The sequence below is a fragment of the Thunnus thynnus genome, chromosome 24 (genome assembly GCF_963924715.1).
Source record: "Thunnus thynnus chromosome 24, fThuThy2.1, whole genome shotgun sequence".
Classification (NCBI taxonomy): Eukaryota; Metazoa; Chordata; class Actinopteri; order Scombriformes; family Scombridae; genus Thunnus; species Thunnus thynnus.
Genome location: NC_089540.1, coordinates 10,453,070 through 10,477,968, shown reverse-complemented (window position 1 = coordinate 10,477,968; position 24,899 = coordinate 10,453,070). Strand labels below are relative to the sequence as shown.

The 24,899-nt window shown below is 40.0% G+C and overlaps 1 long non-coding RNA gene and 2 other non-coding genes across 3 annotated transcripts; 2 read left to right on the top strand and 1 right to left on the bottom strand.

Annotated features, from left to right (window-relative positions):
* Window positions 1–2,435: 2,435 nt before the first annotated feature.
* On the bottom strand, window positions 2,436–2,554 carry LOC137177898 (5S ribosomal RNA). The gene has a single exon (XR_010926514.1). It is a non-coding gene; the product is annotated as a 5S ribosomal RNA (ribosomal RNA).
* Window positions 2,555–2,908: 354 nt separating this feature from the next.
* LOC137177897 (5S ribosomal RNA) lies at window positions 2,909–3,027 on the top strand. The gene has a single exon (XR_010926513.1). It is a non-coding gene; the product is annotated as a 5S ribosomal RNA (ribosomal RNA).
* A 2,566-nt stretch (window positions 3,028–5,593) lies between these two features.
* Window positions 5,594–24,852, top strand: LOC137176884 (uncharacterized). The gene is made up of 6 exons (XR_010925881.1): window positions 5,594–6,075; window positions 22,052–22,426; window positions 22,626–22,697; window positions 22,783–22,834; window positions 22,923–23,349; window positions 24,284–24,852. It is a non-coding gene; the product is annotated as an uncharacterized lncRNA (long non-coding RNA).
* The last annotated feature ends 47 nt before the right edge of the window (window positions 24,853–24,899 follow it).

Below are 24,899 nucleotides of genomic sequence, written 5' to 3'. Positions count from 1 at the left end.
CATGAAGACAGTTTAATATGATCTGATCTTGTGGCTCACTGTGTTGAACAGCTTCATTGAAGTTTTAAGGTTGTGGGTTTGATCCCGACTCTGTCAGTGAATTTTGAAAGTGATGACTCAGAGGAAAAGTTTAAAAGAATTGTGAGTGTGAAGGGGACCTGGTGGAGTCACGGTGTTGTCAACACAGACCTCAGATACATCTGTGGAAGTGAGTTGGCTCGTTCGATTCCCTTTCCTCCATCAGTAACTGGAGCAAACTCAAATGTGTCCCACATGGGTGGGTGAGGGGGGGGCGTTATCCTCCCCTGATGTTCCACAGGTCTGTATACAAGGGTTTATGCAGCAAAATGTCCTGCACAGCTGGACTTTTACTGATGAATGAAAGTGCGATAAAGTTTTTAAAAATGTTGGAAGTCTCTTGACATCGCATGTTTGTTGCTTATTAGGTTCTGTCATTATTAATACACAAAGCCACCGCCTGCCTATCAGGATAAAATGCAAAATTCTCAAATGACACTCAGTGTGCTGCTGCTGTGACCAAGACTGCTGTGATACTTGTATATGTACTCTTATACTTTATATGTACTCTTATACTTAGATATATGTACTTTGTATTTGGTTGGAGCCAATATCAATACTTTGTGAACCAACATTACAGGCAGAGCAACCAAGAAGATCTTTATCCCTCAGCAGGGATTGAACCAACAACCACATGCTGAGGTACTTATTACCTGTTAATCACCCTATTGAGCTATACTGCTGGTTAGCCTCAAAGGGGTTTATCTCTTACACATTTTGTTCTTGCACCCCTCATGTTACACTTAACATTTCATAAAAATAATGAATTTGTACCTGCAGGGAGTACAGCTTGTGTGTGATCATGCCTGTCTTTTGCTGTCCCTTGCAGAATTAAGGATATCATCCTTGGAACAGGGTGATTTTGACACTGTGATGCTAAATCAGTTAAATGTTTTAGTAGAGAGCACAAACAGTTGCACCTGTAGAGTCCATAAACGAGCAGGAGACAGCGGTGTGGCCTCACTGAAACAAGCCACCTCACGGCCTGGCTGCCGGGTGTTACGGACAAACTGGTCCTGGTGGTTCAAACAGGTGTCTGCACTGAAGCAGTTTTATGTGGAGTGGGGTGTTACCCACCCTTGTGGTGACTTTCTGACTTTGTTGATGTTGTGGGTTCAACCCAGAGCCAATCATCAGTCCAGATCTTTAGCTCTCTGTGTTTGACTGCAACACTGTAGTTTTAGAGTTGTGAGTTCAATCCCGATTTAAGCAATTGATTTTTAAAGTTAGCAGGTGTAATTAAGATGTAAAACCCTTGGTAAAGGTTTGACCCTTGAGCCTCACTGTTTTAAAAAATGCTATTCAAAGGTTTTAAGGTTCAAGCCAGAGCTGCTTTGAGATTTTTTAAAGCCAATATCTTGAGATCTCACTCTTCTGGTCCAGTAGCTCAGTCTGTTTGGCAGCTGTTTTAAGTCTATAAAATTGTGGGTTCAGTCTTCAATCAGTCAGATACAAGATACACCACTAAAAACATTTACTTCTTTCCATTTGGTAACTTTTTAAAACCAGTATCTTGATTAAAGACAGAAATGCTCAGCTAAAGCATTCTTTCAGTAGCTCAGGCTAATTGGCAACAGGTTGATGCTTTTGAAGTTGTGGGTTCAATCCTCAGTCTTTCATTGAGCTTTTTCCAAGTCAGCCACACTGCTGAAGGTTGAACAGTTCCAATGAAAACTCTTTTACACCATCTGGTTGTGAAGCTCATTGTGTTAGACAACTTCTTTGAAGATTAATGGTTGTGGGTTCAATCCCAATACTCTCATCAAGTTGTTTTTTTAAAGTCAGACACACTCCTGAAGATTGAAAATCTCCAAGCACGTATTATTACGTTACATTAATGTACATTTTCCATGGGTGGGTGGATGGATTGACTGGCTTAATGGCTAGAGAAAAGGGCTAGTGTTTCTTCAACCCAGCCAGATAAACCCTCCCAACAAGAAAGTGCACCACCCAACCCTCCCAAACACCACCAGACAACCCTCAGTTGAAACCCAAACCCAAAGTTGAAATTCAATCTTCAAGGAGTGTTTCTGTACCCTTGATGTTATACTTAACATTTCATTAACAGACATTTTCTTTGGATCTCCATTTACACTTAGCCTAGTGTAGTAAAACTATTAGTAAAAAAGAAAGACAGGACACAAATATTTATTTCCTTTTTCATCTATTTATTTAATGACAGACTAAAAGCAGTGTTAATGTTGGATTAGGGAGCATTCTCTACAAGTGTATAAAAGGAAAACATGAGCATCAGAACAATTAAAAATCACTTTCAAACATGATCAGTCTTTAATTAGTGCAACTGTGTTCATAAAAGCCCAGCAGCGCCCTCTGCAGTTTGCAAAGAGAAGTGAAAAAGCTTACAGCACCTGGTATTCCCAGGCGGTCTCCCATCCAAGTACTAACCAGGCCCGACCCTGCTTAGCTTCCGAGATCAGACGAGATCGGGCGTGTTCAGGGTGGTATGGCCGTAAGCGGGAGAAATACTCACACACACACTATTTATACATGATGTAACGTCATGTATTCTTCTATTTATGTGTGTGCTGATTGTATGTGTGGCCTGTAGATTGTCTAGATAAAACACATCTTACTAAAAGACTAAATGAGGCTGTAACAGCGCGCTCCTCTCCATGTCTCAGCTGCTTATTTGTACACATTATTATATAACACACAGTCTTCATCATTCTTGTTAATGTTATCAGTGTAATTAGAGGTTCCTGCTCAGAAAATACACTTTTGTCTTTATCTAGGCTACATAAACCCACACAGATGTTCATGATGCCGATGATCGACATCTATAAAAGGTCTGTTTGTCAAGTCGTCCTTCGCTTACGGCCATACCACCCTGAACACGCCCGATCTCGTCTGATCTCGGAAGCTAAGCAGGGTCGGGCCTGGTTAGTACTTGGATGGGAGACCGCCTGGGAATACCAGGTGCTGTAAGCTTTTTCACTTCTCTTTGCAAACTGCAGGGGGCGCTGCTGCCTCTTCAGTGGAGACGGGACTCTGATGAACAGCAAGACAAACTAAACCACTCTCACCATACAATAAAGGATACTATGAACTATAAAGATAAACTACTGTAACTGTAACATAGAAGTGTGTGAATGTATATATTACAATTTATCGATGTTCCCTAAACGCCTCACATGCAGGCCATCGGTAGACGCTCCAATTTGATTTGATTTGATTTATTGAACAGGACAGTGTGCAGTATTAAGCATAAATGATGCACTGCACCAGAGTTAGCTTGAAGCTAAATTGCATCTGTAGTCCTTTATAATCAAAACATACAACAGCACAACAACAAACAGTACAAAGCAAAAAAAAAAACAAAAAAACAAAACAAAACAAAAAAACCCCACAAAGACCACACCATAAAAAATACAAAGCTACATACACAGCACATCACATACACCCACAATGTCAATTAAAAATTAATAATGGAAACTAGGCTTAGTGGTCACACAGCTGATTCATCTTTAGTTGATTTTTAATTTGGCCTTGAATGTACTGATAGAACTACAGTTCTTCATATATTCAGGTAGGGCATTCCACTGAGTGGTGGCTTTCACACAGAGAGCTGACTGCCCAAATGCAGTGCGATGAAATGGTTATGGTAAAATCTTGTATAGAGGATATTCTGGAGGATCTAATAGAACTTACTGAGCAAGTGTACACAAAGTCACATAGTGGAGGAGGGGCCAAACCATTTAAAATTTTATAAACCAGGCACAAATTTGAGAATGATCTAAAATTGTCAAAGCTCAGTAAATTGTATTTCTCCAGTACCCTACAGTGATGGAAATGCATTGGCTTTTTGTCCAGTTTTTAGAGTTTGTTTGTATAAGGCCTCAAGAGGTTTTATGGTTGTTTCTCCAGCCCACCCCCAACATGTGATGCAATAAGACATATGGGAAAGAATCAAAGCATGCATAAATATCTTGGCTGCGTCCATAGAGAGACAGTTTCTAATATGTCTAAAATTTGCTAAGTTGTACTTTGTGGTGTTAACCATTTTTTAAACATGTTTCCTGTTAAAAGACATTTGTTGGGATAACATTATCTTTATCCCAACATATTCTAACGTGTTACTTGCATTATAAACCACACGTTCACATTTGATGTTGTCTCTCACACAAAAAAGCACCCCTCCTCCTCTTCCATCAGGTCTGTCTCTTCTGACACATTGGTATCCGGGCACCGTGAACACACTCGCAGGAGTTGTTTGTTTCAACCATGTTTCAGTCAGACAGAGAAAGTCCAGATTTGAGTCAAACACAAGATGAGTTAGCTGATTGCTCTTTGCAGTAATGCTTCTGATGTTGGAATGTCCACCAAATAGCCCCTCGGTTTCAGCTTTGGGTCCCATAAGACTTTTGCATGATTGACAGTTTGGAAGGTTTTGAATAACCTCTGCCTCCTCACTGCAGGGTTTCGACACAGTGGCGTCAGGAGCAGGTTTTGTGAGAGAGACACTGGACCTATCAAGGTTTCCACAGCCCAGTGGCGAAAAGTTAGTCATTGAGACATCATTTACTGATGCCCCAAAAGTATATAATAATGCTTCTCACATTTAAGTGAATGAAACCTAAACCTTTTCTATTCTTAAAGCGTAGAAGACTAAGAAAAGGGTGTGAAGCAGACTCAGACACTGGGGTATTTGTAGGTGGTGGGGATGACAGAGCCGGAACAGCAGGGATTGAAGAAGTGGTTTTAACTATGATGAGATTGTTTCTGTGTGGACTATGAGTAGATTTTGGTGTTGCACAGTGCCTTTCAGTAATCCTAACAGGAATTAATAAATTTGTGAGTGAAACAAAACCAGCACCAGCAGGACCCACATTGTCTGGAACAGGACTATGAAATACACCGCCAGGATGCTGAGCAGGGTCTTGCTGGGGAGACCATCAGTTAAAACTAAAAGCAATAAAGTTAATAAAATTGCAAATCAATTTTCCTGTTCCTTTCCTGCTACGATGCAGCCCATCATATTTGAACAGGTCCCACTCAGTCCAGAATGAATCAAAGTGACTGATAAAACCAAGTCCAGTTGCAGCAGAGACATTTTGCATCCACAGGTGCAGACTAAAAAGACAGTTAAAACGTTCAGCGCTCTTGGTTATAGTTGGAGTGGGACCACATAGTTAGTTTGTAGTGCAGTTTAATGGATTGCCTGGACATGACGTAATTTGTGCCGGTGTGCGCTATCACAGTGTGGACTGAGGGATGGATGTCAAGAGGAGCTGGGATTAGCTAAATAAAATCAACTGTCTTGCCTCAGACAGTATGTAATGGCACCAGGAAGCTTTACGCCCCTGATGATAAAGTCTCCAACAATTAAAATCTCAGGCCGCTCAGTTTCAGGGTTGCCTTTGTAAACTTAAAGCTTTGATCTGAGATTATTGTCTATTAACAAACTAACTGAGTGCAGGTGAGCTGAGTGATTGATTACCTGATCTGATGATTGTGTGTTAAACAGGTGGCTGTGATGAGGGGGGGGGCCCGAAGACAGAATGAAACTGGCGGGCATGGAGCGCTTTCTGATGGCACTCCGGACACGACCCGCTCCTTGAGCAGGAGGTGGGGTAGGGGAGAGAACAGGCTCTGGCGGTAGCTCAGCCAGAGGAGAGAATAAGTTAGAGAATGGCATATAATCACCACCGATACCGAGCGGGTCATATAGGGGGAGAGAGAGCCCTCTGTGACCCTTAACAACAGACGTCCAGGAGTGGGGAAAAGGTGAAGTCAGGCCAGGTGCGTCAGCATGGTTAGCCGCTGCTGAAGAGGCCAAGAGCCGCTGGCTACTCGCAAACTCGAGACTCGTTAGCCATTAACACAGCCCCGTCGGCCGCAGTAAGGACGTCTGAAGAGCAGGGATAAAACTTAATCGCCCGGGCTCCGCACAGGAGCCCACAACGGTGAAACGGCAGATTTCCGACCAAAAATAGAGGAGAAACCGAACACCGGCCCGCTGCGGATGTATGAGTTCTGGTAAGTTCATCAATAATTATTATAACTTTTATGATTATTATAATTGCATAGCAATTTAATTTGATGGGGCATACTATAACTTCCTAGCTCTAACAGCTCTACAGCCAATAAAGGCAATAAAAGTAATCGAAGGAAAGAGTCTACATTACTTCTGCTCTCATGAGCTGAACCAGGATAGGAGTTTAGGAGGTGACCTTATAGGGCTGAGGGAAACGAACATATCCACTCAATAAAAACATTTCCATAATGTGAAATTCAGAAAGTATATGTATACATAAACTAATACACTTGAAATTGAACATCCAATCACACCGAAACAGTCACCCAGCCCTATAACCCTGTCGTGGGAAATCTTCAGATGGGCCAATAAATCTTTAGGTCACCCACAACTGAGCATTAAACTCAAAACGTAGAAGAGAGACTCAAAAAAATACACTTGAAGCTTGTAGAGTTCAATGTGAGAAGGTTTACTGTGCGTAAAGAGCAATACAAAGCAAACCGAGGCCTTGATCCCGGGATAGAGAACCCAATGCAAAATCATAAAACATCATATTATATATCTTTCACAACTCCTCCTATTGTGGAGCTTAGGAGTCGTTCAAAATAATATTCAAAACTATTCTGTCATTATTTCTGAGTTTATCAGTGACCTTGATGCTTTGGTAATAATCCAAGTATGATTCATCTTAGAAACAATGGTGTCTCAGACTTCCCTAAAATGTATCAGTTGCATCTGACTTAGAAATAATCAACTCCCTCTTCAACAATGCTTCTTGGTAGTGAGATACAGAGACTGCAGGTAGATGCGTAGGGGAATCGTTGTGTTCTTGGCTCCTGGTCATAAAAGTCTATGACACAGGACTGCTGGAAACCCAAGGGTGGGAGGCTGTCAGCCCCGGTGACAAAGACCAACAGCTCCTCGAAGCTTATGTCAACTTCCCCCTCTGTTGACATAAATAGAAGTGGTATTATAAACAGTGAATTTTATGAATTATATGAAATTAATTATCATGGTTCTTTGTTTATCTTTCCAAATGAGTGTAATTTGGTTATTTCTATAGTTATGCAATTACTTAATAGAGCTAATTTAAAGAAAACGTCTTAGATCTCTTTATGGATATAAAAAACACTCAGTCTAAGGATCATTAGCCAGGTTGTGAAATAAGAGAGAAGGAAGACTAAAGAGACAAGATGACTGAAACGCTCAAGTGAGGAAAATACTAATTTTTCCCTTTTTTATAAATATACTACAGCATAAGTTTTCACAATGAAAATAATGATTATGGAACTATTTTTCAGTATCTTTTGTAAGCAAGAAAATGGTGATGACTTTCAGGGGGATTCAATACTTCTTCAAGGCACTGTACCATTAACCATTAAGAACCTGACTATACAGTCAGCCACATCTGCAGGTGTTTTTGTGGGCAGGGCAAACGCTTCGGACCACTTGGTGTAGTAGTCCACCATCACACAGATGTATGTGTTTCCCGCCTCTGTCTCAGCCACTCTGCCAAAAATGTCCATCCCCACAAGTTCAAAGGGCTGGCTCACCTTAACAAAGGAGAGAAAAATAACAAATACATTATTCACTTAGAATTACTATAAAGCATTCTCCATCACAAAATATAAGCTTCAAAGAGTAAAGCAAAATATTGTGAATTACTTGTATGGGGATGTACTCGGTCTCCTGCTTCATAGTTGAAGCTCTGGCCTGGCATTCTGCACATTCTCTAACCTGGAAAATAATATGTTAACAGTGAACTTCAGTATTAGAAGGAGGGAATATTTAGTCTGTTATTATAAAGTTTTATGTGGTATGGCAGCCTGGTCGCCAGAATAAAATGTTGGCTTTGTACGTTTCTGCAAACCACAGATACATTGAATCTGTATCATATCAACATTTCTAAAGTGATGTAGTTCACATGACATCTATATGAGCTGAATTTCTTATTAGGAGGAGAGAGGGTTCGAGACCACCTCGAAACCAAGGCCCGCTTCCCGTTTCAACCGACAAAACCATGAGTTTTTAGTCAGACTTCGGGACATTTGCAGCCACTTTTATTTTTATTTTTTTAACCCAAACCATGAACTTTCCCTAACCCTAACCAACTGTTTTTGTGCCTAAACCTAACCAAACCTCAACCACAGTGTTGTCACATTATAAAACATTATTATTTAACTGATAATGGCCAACAACAATGTAGACATTAAATGTATCCGTGGTTTGCAGAAACATACAATGCCAACATTTTATTCTGGCGTTTTGGTTGGTTGTGGCTAGTCTCTGGACAAACAGATACATACAGAAACCAGCACAGTAGCAGCTTGTCTTGCTGTCTACATGTTTTCCACATGACTTATAAAACATTCAAAATCAAGAAAAACAATAAACAACAATACTCACGTCTTTTAGTCCCTTTCTTATTTCTGTGTAGACTCAGCATGCTGCACATACAAATCTCTCCTCAACCTTTGGCCTTCCCACACACACATAGTGGAACCGCCTCCTGCAGGCATGGCAGGATATCTGTAGTGCAAAACATTTTAACAATTGTGTTATAATGTAAACATTGATGTTAATTCTTTCACCAATATTGGCTTGGGGGATAATAGAGGTTGCTTAAGCTAGTGCTTTAGTGCTTGCCATTTGGGGGGTCAGACTATTTAGGGCACAAAAGTGAAGATATCACCAAGTTTATTGCAGGTCATTTTTGTTAAATACCCAATGCTGAATTAACCTGCCAGTACAGAAACTGTTGTGTCAATAGCAGATACAATGTACATACAGAAAGTAAATTCAATACTCTTAAGTATTTGTAACTGTTGTTACCGCCGCCTGGCCAGCTACAATAGTAATCATGCCCAAAGGTTTGGTATTTTAAGCCTTGCACAAAAGAGTTAATTCCTTACCTTGGCATGAGTGATAATAATTTTTAATTCAAATGCACTCTTAGTAGTTTCATCAGAGATCACAAGCACTTACAAATAATCATTCAATACCTTACATTATCTGTTGTTGTTAACACTGACCAAAATATTTAAAGACAACATGGAAAGACAACTTAAGATTGGCAAAACATGTGCAAAATAAGATTTTCCTTGCTCCCCATGATGAGAAATTTTCATAAAAATCAGAATGTATTAACAGCAAAGTATGTCAACAAATATAAACATATGTCTTGGAAGAAATTGTTCTGTGAAATGATCCCAACACATGGAGTGTGGCTTGTAATTACTGGAGAAATCTTCTTAATGAAAACTGAAATACTGGCACATGAGTAAATGGGTAAAGGAGACATTATTAAATAATTTAAAATGACATTGGAAATGGAATCACCAATAAATGCACCCACAGGACTGCATTATATATCTAAAATAAAATACCCATGTCAGCTCCTCCTCTTCAGTGTCATCTACGTCAACCTCCCCGCAGAAGAAACACAGGTCTGTCAGATCATCTGTCAGAAAATGAAAAAATATTTGAAAGGGAACAACATTTGTGAGGACAAGAAGCTTTCTTTTGAACAAAATCCACTGTATTTGTATTATTTGTATTTTCTGTAATTATCGAAGATGACAACCAGAGTACTTATAGACATTTTCATTCACAACTTGTTAGTAGTGCTATCATGTAACTTACCAGACTCCCGAAGAAGAGTAGTGGCAATCTGCCAACGTAGCTCTGTCATATCACTTTGGCCAGCAGGGAATTTGACCTTTTCCTCCATTAAGATTTTCTCAATGAAATGATATTAAAAACACATGTTATAATTTACCAACAAATATAAATTTTATTTTATTTTATTCTAAATATATATTTCACCAAGAAGGCAATATTTTATATGTGCACATACTGGAGTAAAAAGAACATGTTTTTTCATACCTTAATGGCAAAAACCCCACAGGAGGTGCTGTCTGGTTGGTGAGGATGAGGCACTGTGTCACATTTCCACCTTGACACATTGAACCCTTTCTTCCTCATGAATGCTCTAAAAACACAAAATATGTTTAAATATAGTAACCAGATTTACTGACTTAAACATCATACAAACATCACAATATATTTGTTATACAATGTCAAGTGCAAAGAGCGGAGCACAAGAAAATACTATTACCAATTGCTCCCAGTTGCTGAAAAAGTAATACTTACAACCAGGAAACAGTGATGGTGTTCATTCACAACAGCAAACAGCATTTTGTAATGTGTGGGGTCCCACTGAAATAATGTAGATATAGCACAAAAGCTTTGACTTGCAAGCCATCAACATCAGTCACTGTTACCAGCATATGTAATGAGACAGTCTGCAACTAACCCTGAATCGTGGAATATTTCCTTTCCACACTGAGGTCATTCCAAATGTATCTATATGGAGCACCTTCTCCTTCGCTGTTATATTGTGTCGACGCTCCAGCATGGCCAAGTACGCATTTATGACCTAGTAAAATTGACTTACAATTATTAACAGTTTAAAATGAACAATTAATTATTTTATTCATACATTATCCACATATGAATTAGTAGTAGTAGTCATTACTTTTCAAATGAATTTGGTATATATATATTTTTTAGCTCACTCTCAAGCTCCAATCCAGGCCCCGTTCGGCCAATGTCCCAGTAAAAGATCTTGTACGGCCCAATTTTTGATAGCAGGACATTGGCCTTTAGACCATCCCAGGCATCCTTCACGCCTTAAAGAAATAAGCACAAAGTGCAGGGATTACTACATAAAAACCTGGTATGTGAGGGACTTTGTTCTTTACATTAAAAGAGAACTACATATTCTGAAACATACGTTTTTCGATATTGCCTGGAGACAGAGCTGTGACTGCAGCAGACTTTGGTGGTGCTGGGCCTGTTTCATCAGCCTCTGACACCACCTCCTGGTCAAGGCCATTCTCCACCCTGCTGTCAATCTGTAAAATACAACTTTCATTTTTTCATTGTTATTGGACTTGACCCCTTGCTTGGCCGTTACAGTCATTAGACTGTATGTGGGAATGAGACAAATTTATCTATTTGTTGACTAACTGTACAATCTCAAAGCACTCCTGATCACTATAACTATAACAGTAATGACATTTTTGTTAGCATAGTCATTTCGTAGTGATCATAACCTCAAATATAACCTCTGGAATCTCACTCGGGAGGCAGGCCTCTGTCCCAAACAGGAGGAAGAATGGGGAGAACTTCGTAGTGCTGTCTTTTTTTGGTCCTCAACCCAAACATCACTGCTTCCAAATATGTATCCCAACTCTCTGGATACTGCTTGACAAGTTGGAACAGTGCCCTGAAAAGTATTATCACATAAATAGGCAGGCCACCTTGCTTTCAATACATTTTCAGTTCACAATATCATAAATATATTAAAAATTACATGTATCAAAAAACAATATACACATTAAAGTAAAATAATTACAGTGCTGTTACCTCTGTATTGTTCCGTTCTGTTTTTCGACAGGCCCATTTGTCTTTGGGTGATATGGTGCGCAAAGGCTGCACTGAATCCCCAGACTGTTGCACACCTCCTTGTTTAGCTGTTGGCAAACAATAATAAGCATTATCCTTTGTTTGAAACAAATAACTTTTAATGATTCATTGCAAAAAATATTACCGCCTATGCAGATAAATGTGAGATCATCAAAAACATTTTCATTTATGTAACGACATGCTGTAAACAGGGTGCGATGTGCCACACCTGGGCCCAGTGTGGTCGGGACTACAAAGCTTGGCCGCCTAGAGTTTCTCCCCCCTCCTTCATCACGCCTCGTCCACTTCTAGAGCGGCGTGGCACGGCTGTTTTGTTTTTTTGGTTGCCGACACGCACACATCCACACACGCCTACATTACTGATTACTGACTTCCACGTTTGTTCCGTTATGATTTTGTAAATAAACGCTTATCCTCAGTTACAAGACTCGTCTGGTCTCCCATATTTTGTCGCAGCCTATGAGCCGGGCTGTGACATATGGGGGCTCGTTTAAGCTTTGTTGACCCGGGGTTGGCGTGACGTCGGAGATCAGCTGTAGCGTAGTAAGCTGTGCGCCTCGTTTTATGAATGAGTTTCGCAATCTGTTGTTGGGAGCCATTGACGAGTGTGGTAAGTTGTTTGCTTTGGAATAATGTAAACTGCTTTAGCGAGTTGCTGATTCGGCTGAAGTTTTTGCTTGTGTTGCCAGGCTGGTTATGCTGGTGAGTTTTGTGTGGCTCTGAGTTCTGTCGGTTCTGTGCGCGGCCGTAGTAAATCGCCGTTGTTCTGTCCCTTGTTAGGCTTAAGAGCGGGTTCCCTTTGGAATTCGTTTGGGGGTTGTTAGTGTGGTGGGAACGTGGCTGGAGCAGTTGTCTCGGGAGCACATCCGCGGCTGCAGGTGAGTCACCATTTTTTTATGGTTGCTTTACCGGGCTGACGGGCTGAAGTGCGTAAATACCCGCCACAAGTAGCACCTGAAGACTAGGGGGGAGCTTAGTTAGACTCTGGTTAGGCAGTTAGGGGGACGGGGCTGCGGTGATGTTTTGGCTGTGTCGGGGCTGTGTGGGCTCAGTGGACTGCGTGTAGGAGTTATAGCTTGGTTTGGTCGTATCAGCAGTTTGGTGTTTTGAGCAGGTAAGCTGTGTTGTGTACAAGTCATGGCTAGTGTGGAGGATTTCTTGAGAGCTCCGTCAGAGGAGTTATTGGAGCGCTGTTCACGTGAGCAGTTGTTGAAAATCGCAGAGCATTTTAAGCTGGAAGTCGGGGATAAAAGGATGAAGGAGAACATTAAAGCTATTGTTAAAGCTTACCTGACTGAACTGGGTGTTGTCAGACCGAAGTTGCAGGCTACTGGTCCTGAAAAGCTGGCTGTGGAGAAGCTGGCCAGAGAGGCGGAAATCAAAAGACTGGAGGTGGAGGAGCGCAGGTTGAGTTTGAGTGCTTCTGGTACGGGTGCGGGCCGTGCTTCTGTTGCTGCGCCTGGTGGATCGGTTACTTCTGGTTCTTTTGATGTCGCCAGTAATTTGCGTTTAGTTCCTCAGTTTAGTGAACGTGACCCAGATACCTTTTTCTCTCTTTTCGAGCGGGTAGCTGAGAGTTTTGGGTTACGCAACGCGCCAGCGACCTTCCAGCGCCTGATGAACATGGTTGTATCTGGGCTGGATGGATGTGCTGTGTACTTGGATGACGTGGTGATTTACAGTGACACATGGGAAGAACACTTGGTTCATATCATGAAACTGTTCGACCGTCTGAAGGATGCACGCCTGACAGTTAACTTAGCAAAGTGTGAGTTTGCTAGGGCCACTGTCACATATCTTGGTAAGGTTGTTGGGCAGGGAACTGTGCGTCCGGTGCAGGCAAAAGTAACTGCAATCCAGAAGTATCCATTGCCAACAACTAAGAAGGAACTGCAGCGGTTTCTGGGTCTTGTCGGTTATTATCGCAGTTTTTGTAGAAACTTTTCAACGGTCGTAGCTCCTCTGACATATCTGTTTAAGGGAAAGGCGAAGTTTGTTTGGTCAGCTTCTTGTCAACGAGCTTTTGAAAATGTGAAATCTGTCCTTTGCTCACCTCCTGTTCTTGCAGCTCCATGCATGGATCGACCTTTTAAGCTGCATGTGGATGCGAGTGATGTGGGAGCGGGTGCTGTCTTGTTTCAGTGTGATGACAGTGGTGTTGAACGTCCCGTGAGTTTTTACTCAAAGAAATTTAACTCCTTTCAGTTAAATTATTCTGTGATCGAAAAGGAGACGCTTGCACTTATTTGGGCATTACAACACTTTGAAGTCTATGTTGGCGACCCCTCCGCTCCACTAGGTGCTCCTGCGTTGCGTTTGCCGTTTTCTTTTTTGTCTTGCAGGGTCCGGGGCAGGGCGGAGGATCGTAATTGCCATCATGAGCCACACCTGGGCCCAGTGTGGTCGTGACTACAAAGCTTGGCCGCCTAGAGTTTCTCCCCCCTCCTTCATCACGCCTCGTCCACTTCGAGAGCGGCGTGGCACGGCTGTTTTGTTTTTTTTTTGGTTGCCGACACGCACACATCCACACATGCCTACATTACTGATTACTGACTTCCACGTTTGTTCCGTTATCATTTTGTAAATAAACGCTTATCCTCAGTTACAAGACTCGTCTGGTCTCCCATATTTTGTCGCAGCCTATGAGCCGGGCTGTGACACTTGGCACGTCTGGCCAAGCGGCGCTATCGATGGTGCTGAAAGGAGCGTTGGGGGATTTAATTCAAGCATCTAAAATTAGCATTTAACTTTTTGTTTTATTGTACATGATCACATGTACTATGTGTCTGCATGAGCTTGACATCACACCCCTGAGAATGAAAATATCACGCTACTTGATGAATTAAATTAATTAAGAAAATGATTAAATTATTCCTGGAAATGTAGTGGCCAACTTAAAATTTTGTAGCCTTATTATTTTTATTAAAGTTCATAGTTATTTTATAAATGTTACTGTACAACAGCAAGAAATAGCCTAATAAGCTCCATAGTCTATATAGGCCCACTGTGGTTCTGATTTATTTTCCACAAATCGCAACCTGGCTGTAACATTCAACAAACCTCATTAACGAACTCTCGTCCCTCATCAATGAGGATCCTTTTTGGGGCCCCAAAACGGTAAAAGAACCTGACTATACAGTCAGCCACATCTGCAGGTGTTTTTGTGGGCAAGGCAAACGCTTCGGACCACTTGGTGTAGTAGTCCACCATCACACAAATGTATGTGTTTCCCGCCTCTGTCTCAGCCACTCTGCCAAAAATGTCCATCCCCACAAGTTCAAAGGGCTGGCTCACCTTAACAAAGGAGAGCAAAATAACAAATACATTATTCACTTAGAATTACTATAAAGCATTCTCCATCACAAAATATAAGCTTCAAAGAGTAAAGCAAAATATTGTGAATTACTTGTATGGGGATGTCCTCGGTCTCCTGCTTCATAGTTGAAGCTCTGGCCTGGCATTCTGCACATTCTCTAACCTGGAAAATAATATGTTAACAGTGAACTTCAGTATTAGAAGGAGGGAATATTTAGTCTGTGATTATAAAGTTTTATGTGGTATGGCAGCCTGGTCGCCAGAATAAAATGTTGGCTTTGTACGTTTCTGCGAACCACAGATACATTGAATCTGTATCATATCAACATTTCTAAAGTGATGTAGTTTACATGACATCTATATGAGCTGAATTTCTTATTAGGAGGAGGGAGGGTTCGAGACCACCTCGAAACCAAGGCCCGCTTCCCGTTTCAACCGACAAAACCATGAGTTTTTAGTCAGACTTCGGGACATTTGCAGCCACTTTTATTTTTATTTTTTTAACCCAAACCATGATCTTTCCCTAACCAACTGTTTTTTGTGCCTAAACCTAACCAAACCTCAACCACAGTGTTGTCACATTATAAAACATTATTATTTAACTGATAATGGCCAACAACAACGTAGACATTAAATGTATCCGTGGTTTGCAGAAACATACAATGCCAACGTTTTATTCTGGTGTTTGGGTTGGTTGTGGCTAGTCTCTGGACAAACACATATAATACATATACATAATACATATTTGGCTGCATCGAACCATACATGTTTGATACTGGGTCCAGTATCAAAACAGGACATTGGCCTTCTACTAAGTCCAGTACTCAAGTAAAGAATTATGAAGTGGTATGTTCCATCACTTATGTGTGTTTTTGCTTGAAATGAAGTGATGATAAATAGAATAATTTTTCTCTTTAGATGAATCAAAAAATATACTCACCCACTTATCAATAGCAGATGTCATGCCAGGCCAGTAAAATCTTTTGCACACTGCGTTCCTTGTTTTAACAATACCACAGTGGGCTCCAAAGGCACCTGCATGGCATTCTTCAAAAATTTGGTTGGCTTCATCCCTGTCATAGACAACTTTTCTCTTGGCTTCTTTCTTCCCTTTCTTGTAGTACAATGTTCCTTCTGTTAGAATATAGAAAAAAGTAAGTGGCTTACTTTACTTGCAGGTCATAAATATGTTTTTAATTTATCTTAAATTAAAACGAGCTATTATATATAAAGTGCATCTTACTCCACATGTTTATGTAAAATTGAAATGCTTACATAAGTTATTTGTAGATCATAATTGGATTTGCGTAAATGATAGACGAGTATATAGCTAAATATAAATGCAGCCTCCAAATTAACCAAGATGACACTAACCGTTGTAATAGTTTAAACAAAATTTATGGAGATAGGAATTTTTGGATTATAACAAGAACTTTGATGTCTTTTCACTTACCATCAATTATGAACTCCGATGACCTTCTTCGAATCACATATTTCTCTGATTTTGTAGCACCTTCTGGGTAGTTACCATTTGAGATGTAATTAACAATCTCGTGGTAAATGTCTGGATTCATTTGCCTTGAGGACAAGAGGTAACATGGCTAGAGTTAATGGAGAGTTCTGAAACTTAAGGTAGTTAGTCTATTTCAATATTGGTGATGAAAATCGTCCACCGCACAATTTACATACCTTTGCTATTGCTTATCCACAGTTTTTCAACTTCAATGATGTCCCGGTTAGGGTTCTCCTATGCAAATGGCCTACTGTAACTGGGGTTTGGGGTTGATCCACTCAGTGAGCTCCTGGTAATATACAAGCACGTGATGAATGCATGTTGTGTTCGTGACCTCAGTGAGGGGGCTGTCTCAGGAGGTAGGTCAGAGGTCAATCTGAAGTTAAATTTGATTTTTTTTTTTCCTCATACTTTCAATTTTGTTATTGATAGTATTGTTGTTTATAGTTTTCCTTGATTTTGAATGTTTTATGTTTTATATTATTTTGATTTTTCCATATATATTTTATCTCTAATATTTCTTTAATTTACCATCTATAAGTCATGTGAAAAACATGTAGACAGCAAGGCAAGCTGCTACTGTGCTGGTTTCAACCAAAATGAATTTTATTGTATATTTGAAAAGGAAGGTGTGCATGATTAATTTTTTGTTTAATGTTATTAAAGTCTTCCATGTAATATTTATGTGAGCTTCCTTTTCTACTAAACACAGGGGTAACAGTATCTGACAGTAACAGTCTTAGTTGGATGCGTTCCCCCTTCTATGATGGACAAATTGAGGGATATCAGTCTGAAAATCACAGGACTTAGCTGTTTTGAGGAAACAATTCAGCAGTATGAATTTGACAGGTGTGTGAGCTTCCTTCCCTACTAAACACAGGGGGAACAGTATCTGGCAGTAACATTTTCAGCCGTCAGGATGTAGGCCTAACTTTTTCATTGAAAAGATTGAGCTAATCAGGAATGATATTACTGGTAAGGCAGTGTCCCTCTCCTCTGATCCCTCCCACCCTCTGCTTCCTTCTCATACTGGTTTCCAAACCATAAGCTACTTTTTCAGGTTGATCTAGTCAATTCATGCACCCTCTCTCAAATTACTAGCTCCAAACCAACCACGTGTTCTGGATCCCATCCCTGGTAACCTCATTAAAGACATGTTCACTGTGATTGGAAGCCCTCTTCTTGACATCATCCATAAATCACTCAGTTCTGGTATCGATATCACTGCTTCTAAAACAGCTGTGGTTACTCCACTATTAAAAAAGACCTAACCTTGACCCACAAACCCTTAACAATTTTAGGCCGATTTCAAATCACCCATTCATGTCCAAACTGTTAGAAAAGGTGGTTGCTAGTCAACTCACTGCCCATCTATCCAGTAATAACCTTCTTGACAAGTTTCAGTCCAGTTTCAGACCCAAACACTCTACCGAAACTGCATTGACCAAGGTAACTAATGATCCATTAATTGCAATAGACTCTGATCTCATCTGTCTTGCTGTTGTTCGATTTAAGTGCCACCTTTGACACTGTGGACCACAACACCCTTCTATAACGTCTTGAGAATCTTACGTTACGTATAATAATACTATGTCTTCCTGCTCTAAGGTCAAACACGGTGTCCCACAGGGTTAAGTACTCAGTGTTAACTTGCTGCCTTTGGGTCACATTTTAAAAAAACACAACATAAAATATCACTGCTATGCTGATGACACACAAGTCTATCTTTTTGTAACAGTCAGCGACTGTTGTAAGACACATATCAAGTATATAACACGAACAGTCTTCTTCCACCTTAATAAAATAGCTCAAATACGCCGCATTCTATCAAATTCAGACGCTGAAATCCTCAGACATGCCTTCATAACAATTAGAATAGACTATTGTAATGAAATTTTCTTTTGCCTACCTAAAACAGCATCAAAGGGTCTTCAATTGGTCCAGAAACCAGCTGCTAAAAAACTGGATCATATAACACGGGTACTGATGTCTTTGCATCGGCTACTGGCTCATACAAGAGCTGATTTTAAAACCCTCCTGCTTACCTTTAGGGCATTAAATGGATTAGCTCCATCATATATCTCCAGCCTTTTGCTCCGTATACTCATCGTGTCCCTTATGTTCTCAAGGTGCCAGGTACTCAACTGTTTCTCGATTCAATAAGAATACTTTTGGTGGCCGAGCCGAACTCCATTTTTCTGGAATAATCTATCACTGCACATTCGAGAGGCAAGCTCTGTTTAATTTTCAAATCCAGGCTGAAAACACATCTTTTTCTGTTTTATTATGACCATTCCTAATTTCACTGGCTGGGAACCCAAATCACAAATTGTTTTTCTCTTTCACATGAAGCTACTCCAACCCTGTTAAAGCTACATGATCTCTGTTTTAAAATCAAAAACCTAAACCTTGTGTTGTAATATTAACATTACTACTCGTATATATGTATGACTTGTAAAGTGTACAGAGACTCTCTGGGTGACGTGCACTTTAAATAAACGGAAGTTTATGTTGAACAAACATAGGTTCTGTTACCCCATTGTTTAAAATAATGACTAACAATCATAACTAAACAACCATGAAATTTGCCATTCACTTTTAGAAAACAACTTTCTACAGATAAAACTCCATAAAAGTTAGTTCTAAGCCTTAGCGCTCTCCATAGTACCCCGGTGGCAGAGCACAGCATCACGGGGGGCGAGTTTTTACTGAAGGCGAGCCTGGACGGGGCGGGACTAGGGTTCACCCACATCTCGACGTGGAAACAGAGTTCGACACACCTGTTAGCTCACGAAAAATCGAATCTACACATTTCACAGAAAGCTGCATCAAGAAAACTATCCATACTACTGTGATGATTATTGTCTGTGCAGGGACATACATACACATTAGGCTGTGAATGTGGTTCATAAATGGCACATAAATCGGTGGGTGAACCCATAGCCACGAGAACCTGATTTCAGTCGGAGGTGCGGGGGTGCTGACTATCAAAAAAAGTTTGAATTAATGAAACACTCGCAGTGATCCCACCGCAGCAGAAACGATAAATGCGTCTCCCCATTGAGAGAGACGCTGTGCGCATTTACACGTGAGGCACAGCAGCATTCATTGATTAGGCTACTTAATCTCCCTACACGCCGACAGGATCTCATGTTAATTAATGTCCTGTGTTCTTCTACACATCCAAAAGGTCACACACACAGTCCAGGTTCATACAGCGAAATTGTTTGGAGTAAGCAGCTGTCCTCCTGATAAATCCTGAGCTCCATCAGAGTTGTCTAAAAATATTTCAGAAGCTAAAAGTTTATTTTTGTTTTCTCTGGAGAGTTTCCTCTGTCCTGTCAAGTTCATAACTACAGTTGTTAGTAGTCTGGCAGACTACGCCTGGTTTTTTCCCCCCCACTTGTGCCATTAATCGCCACTATTTCAACAAAATTTAAATGAAAACGCCGATGTTTACACCGTTTTAGCCGATATCTCTGACGCGCTAGTGACTTACCGTAAACCGCCGGAAAAGCCCGTAAAACCCGCCGCTTTTATAAGGCGTTTTTTCATTTTTTTTTTTACCTTTATTAATAACAATACTTTATATGTACATAACATGTACAAAAGATACATACCATGGGTACATATACCAAATGTAAAAAAAAGATCGTAAAGAAAATATACACTTTTTAATGCTATCAATGAATTCTAAGGGGGATGATATATGTTAAAAAAAATTGAATACAGCACAAGCTGTTACAGTTTTAATTGTTTTTTGTTGAAGAGTGTTGAATTGAATGAACGTACTGTTTAAATTATTTTCTAAAGGCAATAAAGCACGATTTCTTACCTGTAAATTTACATTTATGGATATGGAATTTGGCCATTATAATAAGATTTATCATGTACACACCAGTGTTCTTCTGTGTATTATTTTCCTGGAGATCAAACAATACATTCTTCCAAAGTAAAATAAAACTTTCATCAATATTTTTATTAATGAGAACACAAAGGTTTTACCAAATGGTCTAGTTGAAACAGCACATTTCTGCATTGATAATCTGATAGAAAATAGGAAATCGCTCGCTCAACTCTTTTACTTTGGTACGTTTGTTTGTGTTATACTACGTACGCTTGGCTGCACTGCCAGTGCTAATAATAATATGTGGTGTGTTTGAGAAGACTACTGAATATGTCCATTTTAACTGCAGTCTTGAATATACGAATGTAATGTACGTAAGATTTATAATGTTGTGTTTTTATTCAGTTAATGATTTAAAGAGAGAAACACATGTCGATGTCATGGTTAAAATGTTTAATAATCATAATTCATGGTAAAAAAAAAAAAAAGAAGAAGAAAATAAAAAGCTAAAAATAATTCCTCATTGGTGTTTAAAGGATAAAATACCAGATAAGAGAGAATGCTGTACAATTAGAAATAATTCATGAGTTTAATCATTGTTGTGTTAAAATGGGTCCAGACTTTTGAATCCGCCAATTCCACCAGGTTCAGTTAAAATTCTGTCTAATATCAGGCAATCAAAGTAGTATTATGAGAATTCTGATGTAGATTCATTATTACATTAGCATCTATAAGTGCTTTACAGTGTAACCAGAAAAAACACGTTACATTCTGTGTGTTGTATTTTACAGTAGTCGTAACATAAAAAAATCGCCATATTAACATTAACAATTTGTAGGACTATAAACAGAATACGGCTACCTGCCTTTTGGGGAGAACGTATTTTTCATAATGATCAACAGAACATGTATTCTTTCATGTTAACGTGAAAACTTTTCTACTAATTGGTTTGAATTTATTATCAATATGAATTAGAAAAATATGGATTAAATGGTTACATGATGTACATCACAATTCTACTTACTGACCAATGACAGTTGGCTGACAAACTTTTAAATGTGATAATTTTGGACCCCAAGTTGCGTTTTATTATGCATGAGCTGTCATGGATTGCGACCATGTATTTGGTTTATCTTTGAGAACCATACATACTCTTGAATATTGCATTTAAGTGTAGTAAACATATCAACTGTCTGAAGAATCACTATTTTTAGAAGGCTTTGGGATGGACATTGCAACATGGACATGGCAACATTGATATTGACGGGATTTTCTTCACTGTGAGGAGACTCTGATCTACTGTCTTAGTGAAGAATCACTCTTATCACTCATTGAACCTCCAGTAGCTACAAAAAACTCCAGACATGTACTTGCCTTGACTCTTGCTCTTACTAGTTGTGGTTATGAAGACTACGCTCAACCCCATGTGCTGCTGCAAGCCAATGTGCTGACCTATTGAAATGTGCTGTCACCACAAGCACTGGAGTGAATCTGCAGAGCATTAGTAAATACTAGCTGGACAGTTAACATGACAAACATGGGTAGGTGCTTCATAATATCAACTTCCCGGAGGGCCAGCCAATCAGTAAGCAGTATCATTTATCAGTATGGTGTTGCTAGATGCTTGTTTTTTTGTCTTTATTAAACAGCTTCATTGGAAGGCTTTAGAAATAATCTAGTCTGGTCTGAAATCATGAGAAGCCAAATGTGATGAATCTGATATTTTGATATTTGTCTTTTCTCTTTCCATCTATGTTTGTGTCTTTGATCAAATTAATTTTACAGTAACTTCAACTATTTATTGTCTCTTCAGTCCTGGAGATGAGTGCACAAGATGTGATCTAGCAGGTGTTTCCTCTCCATGAGCAGAGTATCCTGCGCCAGCTGATGATGGCTTGGGTCCAGCCTGTTTGTGAAACACAACCCTTTGGTCACTAGAACAAGATACACTCACACAGTGAAACTCTGACGTTCACATACTAGTACAATAAAGTACTTTTGACACTGTTTAAATCACATACTTCACGTCTTTTTTTTTTTTTACTTCTTAACTTCAATTTACATTATTGTGACTACTTTGGGGTGAAGACTGCCATGTATTTTGCCTAGCCAATTTTCTAAAAACCCTTCAACATTATATCCTGCTGTGATCAGCCTTGTGCTATGGATGCTCACCGAGTCACATCAGGTGAGGAGGGAAGCTGTCATAGCCTAAAACAACTTTAATCACCAAAAGAACAATCAAATGGCCTACTAGATAAGTGATCAAAGTTCAAGAGATTTTAATGATTAATGTTAAAAAATGTATCATCAAATAAGTCGATGAGTATCAGCCCAGTAACATACACCCTCCTATCCTGACAATATCATATTATATTCTGTAACAGCGCTGGCGTACTAGTGGGGGAACGTTGGACGGGCCCGTTGAATCCCTGGAGGAACCACATCCTTAGTTCGGGGTGAGAAATAATAAAACTTTGATTACTTTCATCCTACTCTTCTCACCTCTTTCAGGCCCTTTCATTCGTTTCTCACTCTCTCCAGAGGGAGTCAAATGCTGCAGTCCTATAAAAGGATTTGAGGAGTTTGCCATGTGGTAAGTGGGATGTGATTCCTTTATTCATGTCTAGTGTCTAAATTCATATGTTGCTTATCTCTTAACACTATCATTTGTTGCTCTGCAGTCTTCCCCCTGGCCCCTGTGCAGCCTGAAGCCTTTATTCTGTCTACTTTTGATTGACTGATTGACTCTGCAAGACCATCCTCTGTTGGCGTTTCACCTCTCTGCACCATCTGTTGCCGGGGGTTTGCTTAGACATGTGAAATTCCTCTGCAATGCCACGGCACCCGGAGACGGCGTTGTCAATGACAGTGATTGTGCCCGGTGTACTGGTAATAAGAAATGGATACCTCTGTTGTTCATGGCAACACCGTCAGCTGTAGAAGTGGCTTTGCAGAGAAATTGCACAAGTTAAACCAAGCTCCCACTGCTCCATGTCTTGCTGACGGTGGACGTCACTTTGATCCATCTCCCTCCATTGCAGCCTACACCGATGTTCAACCTCATCCCATCTGCAGCTGTCTTCTAATGTTGCTGTACCGTGAAATCAGGTGTAGCACACATTGTTATGTCACTATGTCAGATATTTACAAATTTCAGTGTTTCTGAAGCCACTTTGTATACAAAGTTAAGTTGGATAAACACTTTGTTGTATAGTTTTGATATAGTTGGATCTAGTTAGGGTTGGATCATGTTGATTAATTTTCATTTCATTGCTGTGATTTGTGAAGGCAGAAGTCTACCCTGTACTACTGGAAAACCCACAGCTGTTGCCAGTTGTCTTATCTTTTCAATGAAACTGTATGCTCCTGTCTAATTAACCGCTACTGACACCTTGTGGTTTAAAAGTGTAACACCACCTAATCGTCACACCAGTGGGTAAAATTCTCAGCTGTCAGGATGCGTTCCCCCTGCTATCATGGACAAATGAATGGATATCAGTCTGCAAATCACAGGAATCAAGTGCTGTGAGGAAACAAGATAGCGGCGGGAACGCATCCTGACTACCAACAATGTTACTGTCAAATACTGTTCCCCCTGTGTTTAGTAGGAACGGAAGCTCACACACCTGTCAAGTTCAAACTGCTGACATGTTTCCTCATAACAACTAAGTCCTGTGATTTTCAGACTGATATCACTGAATTTGTCCATCATAGCAGGGGAAACACATCCTGACGACCATAAATGTTAATGTCAGATACTGTTCCCCCTGTGTTTAGTAGGAAAGGAAGCTCACACACCTCTGAAATTGATAATCTTGAGTCATTTCCTCATAACAGGTGGAATGCCTCCTGACGACCAAGAATATTACTGTCAGATACTGTTCCCTCTGTGTTTAGTAGCAAAGTGAGCTCACACACCTGTCAAATTCTCAATCTTGACTTCTTTTCTCAGACTAGGTTTTCAGTGACATTATGAGGTAAATTAGTCGCATTGACAGGTTAGTGTGATCCATCTCACTGGCTGTTCTTCTCTCCTCTCCAGGAAAACATGACCTGAGCAACAAGCCATTTCTCCAAATACGAGCCAGATGTCTGACTGTCGGCAACAGAAGGACTTTCCTGCACATCAGGAAATAGTTTGTGGTTTCAGTATCAGGACTGTACATCATGTCGGTTTTATATATTTTGTGTAAATGTTTGACGTCACCAGGTTTTTATAAAATGAAATTACACCACATGTACTACTGATGAGGGATGAGTGAGTGAGATTAAGGGCTGTTTTGTCTTTTAAGCATAGATGACCTCATTGAAAGAGGCCCTCAAGTTCTCATTTGCCAAACATCAGCTCATTTCTGCCTTGTTTGTGTTTTGATCCATCCATCACTTCAGCTGAGGTTGTTATTCAGACTCACTGAAAACTTGAATACGCTTCACTTTCTTACACCACTATTGTTGGAAGGAAAAGTGCGATCAAAGCTTGTCAAAACTGCTTATTTACATTATATGGTATTTATTCTGACTTTGTAAGATTCCTTGTAAATTGTGAGCCAGCTTTATGCCTAACTTTCGTAATTATTTTGTGGTAATAAATAAACATTGCTGCACATACTATACTGTTGTTGTTGTTCTTACATTTACCAGAATTCCTGTGAACATTG